This window comes from Gossypium hirsutum, chromosome A11, assembly GCF_007990345.1.
Source record: "Gossypium hirsutum isolate 1008001.06 chromosome A11, Gossypium_hirsutum_v2.1, whole genome shotgun sequence".
Taxonomy (NCBI): domain Eukaryota; kingdom Viridiplantae; phylum Streptophyta; class Magnoliopsida; order Malvales; family Malvaceae; genus Gossypium; species Gossypium hirsutum.
In genome coordinates, this window is record NC_053434.1 from 36,260,436 (window position 1) to 36,264,242 (window position 3,807).

Below are 3,807 nucleotides of genomic sequence, written 5' to 3' on the forward strand. Positions count from 1 at the left end.
CATCCACAACTGCTGTCAGCCTCTGTTTTCAAAGTAAACCTTACCTATTTTCGGGTTTCATGGACACTAGGCCTTGTCATACATATGCCCACATATGATCATACTTAGCCATTCCAATGGCTGATCATTTGCTCAACACTTCCATTCCAACTATAGTTACATCATGAAACCATCTATACATTCATAAACACGAATGGTCTAATGCCATACTCCACTTCTACAAGCCATTTTCGCATGGCTGTACACTTATACATTTCATAAAGTACTCGAAAAACAACAATGGGTAGTCCTATACATGCCATATCAAAATTCAACCAAAATAGTACCCAAAAGAGCCTTTGATAGTGTGGGCGATTTCGACTTCAAGATCCCGAGTCCGATAGCTGGAGAACCAAAAATCTATAAAACAGAGGAGCAGTGTAACGAGTAAGCAATTTATGCTTAGTAAGTTTTGAGCAAGGAATTCCAGCATAAACAAAGAATAACACACATTTAGCTAAACGGAATATTTCATAATACGCAATTTACCGATATCAAACTTGCTTCACAACATTAACAACCCTTATGTACATACACAATAGACTAACTTAGCCGAAGGCCGGTAGCTCGTTTATCAACTGAGCGAACATTTATTTGTAAGGGCTCGATTAAATTCAACACATACGTAACATATCCCCATATTGGGATGTTTTTCGAGTATTCGCTGGAATTTTACAGCAAGCTCATTCATTACCAAATCACGTACCTTCGGGATTTAACCGGATATAGCTCCTCGTTCAAATGCCTTCGGGACATAGCCCGGTTTTAGTAACTCACACAATGCCTTCGGGACATAACCCAGATTTAATAACTCGCACGAATGCCTTCGGGACTTAACCCGGATTTAGTATCTCGCACAAAGGCCTTCGGGGCTTAACCCGGAATTTGTATCTCGCACAAATGCCTTCGGATCTTAGTCCGGATATATTCACTTAGCACAAAGCCTTCGGGACTTAGCCCGGACAGCATTCAATTAATCATGCACATCTAACAATAATTCATGGCACATTCATATTTCATTTTCATTTGCGAAACTCAAACACAAGGCACATATCGTCCTTGCACATTCGGCTCAATAGCCACACATAGAGCATGATTTAATCACATCGTAATTTAAGCTCTCTTACTCAAGAACTTACCTCGGGTGTTGTCGAACGATTCCGCTAGCTATTCAACCACTTTTTCCTTCCCTTTATCGGATTTATTTCCCCTTCGCTCTTGAGCTTAATTAAACAAATAAATTGATTTCATCATTTAGGCATCAAAAAGATGAACACAAGGCACTTAGCCCATATTTATACATTAGACATTAAAGTCTCATACATGCAAAAATCATGCATCAACACAACATATTAGCTAATTTCTTTCCCCTTGGCCGAATATGCATGTCTATTTTTGGGGTCGATTTCAACACTTAATACACTCATATACACACTAGTAAAGCATCCTCCCCCTTTTCATCAATTTAACACATGCATTGCTCATTAACATGCAAAGTTACATTCGGCCTTAGCACACATCTTGCTAGCCGATTCTTCTCCATTTAGCAACCAATGCACATATGTGCTCACACAAAAATGCTAAAAAGGAGGTTCAAGAATCATCAAGCCATCATCACATGCATCATTAACAAGCTTCATATTTTGCATGCAATGGCATTAACACAACCTCCACCTAGGCCGAATCTTAACTCATCCTCATGCCTCATCACCACAACATCAAACATCAACCAAGAATGATGCATCCATGGTCAAGTGCCATTTCCATCTCATAGCAAGATTTAGACCATGGGCTAGGTAGAACTCAAGCTAACAACTAAAACATGCATGCATCTCATGGAACATCATCAAAGATACCTTAGCCTAGCTACATGCATGGCCGAATCTCTCCACCTTTCTTCTTCTTTCCTCCATAAAATTTTTTGGCCAAGGATGAACCAAAGGATGAGAAAATTTTTCTTTGTTTTTCTTTCTAATTTAGGCTAAATGAAGGTGAGAAAAGGATGAACAAAGATCTTCTCCTCTCTTTTCTTTAGCTCACGGCAATGGGGGGGGAAAGAATCAACTACACACTTTTTTTTTTGTGTATTCATCATACTCCTTTTCATTATTTAATTTCCATGCCTATTATTTTATTTTTTCCACCCATGATGCACCAACAAAACATGTCTATGACATGTCTTGGCCATCAAACTTTGTCTACCATGCTTGTCATGGCCGGCCACTACTAGTAGGGGGGGAATTTGACATGCAAGTCCCCCTTTGTCCACATGCGCTAATAGGTCCTCACGCATTGACCTATCACATTTTAGAATTTTCTCACATAAGTCCTATTGACTAAATTCACATGAAATCAACCAAATTGAAGCTTGAAATTTTCACACATTCATAATTACATATTCTAGACAATAAGTATCACATTCAAACATTTCGGTGACTCGGTTTAGCGGTCCCGAAACCACTTCCCGACTAGGGTCAACTTTGGGCTGTCACACTTCACGAGTCCACGAGCTCTGTAAGACAGGGAAAAGAGAAGGGGGTAAGCATTTATATGCTTAGTAAGTCTGGATAACTGGAAAGTAAACTTACCGATTAATTAGCATACAACAATATTAGGCAATGATTCCAGCAAGCATGAAATAGTTTCCTTATCACATACACTTAATCATCAAGCTAGTCTCTTAACAATGCATCATATCATTAGTCTTAGATAAGCTCATCAATTCAATATTTCCATCTTTATTCCTCATGTTAATCCCGTTGAATTTTTCGGAAATCTCGATAGATAGCCCAATTACCTTCAAGTCATACGAGTGATCATCTCAAGTACGTACTCCCGGGAACCTTACAGGTTACGGCGGGATTACCAGTCCAGGCTAAATCCCTTTTAAAGACAACTGCTCTCTTAAGCTCGGATCTAAATAGCTAGTCCAAGCTAAATTTAGTTCTCAATCGGACTACCCGTCTACGCTAAATACTTAATGCACCCATATTCTTTGGGAGGCTCGATCACTCAAGGAACACCCGTCTAGGCTAGATTCTTTCTATTTTGAGATCATTGAATTACCCATCCGAGCTAAATCCTTTTCTGTAAGACATGCAGGATCTCATGTCATGTAAGCCATAATTTATCCATCGAATTTCCCTTTTTATTTCACCCGGGACATTTATCATCTTTTCATTTACACTAGCACATTTCATATAAATTTTCATACATTCAAGAACATGCATTATAAGTATTAAGAGTTTACTTCGGGTTATACGAACTTAACTGGTAATCGTTTCGGATTCGTGTCTTGCTTATTCTGAAACCTTTCGTTTTCCACGGTCGACCTCTGGAATTGGTTCCTCAGGGTCTATATCAATACAATTAAATTATTAATACATCACATCATTCAATTTAGGCCAAAAACTCATGCCTAGGCAAAATGACCATTTTGCCCCAAACCTTTCACAATATTTACAATTTAGTCCTAAGTCTCATATAATGAAATGCATGTAATTCCTTGGCTACCCAAGCCTAGCCGACTGTTATTCACACTTATAGCAGCCCATGTTTTTCCTTCATTCCATATTTTTCTACCCACTTTCAGAACTTTTACAATTTAATTCTTTAAGCCATTTCCATGAAAAACCACTTAGTAAAAGTTGTTTACCATCCTCTAAACTCTCATATTCCTTCATAAATCATTAAAACACAAACATCTCATGCATGGGTCATTTTCTAAACATGAACCCTAGCATGAGATATGGGTACAAATAGAAAGAG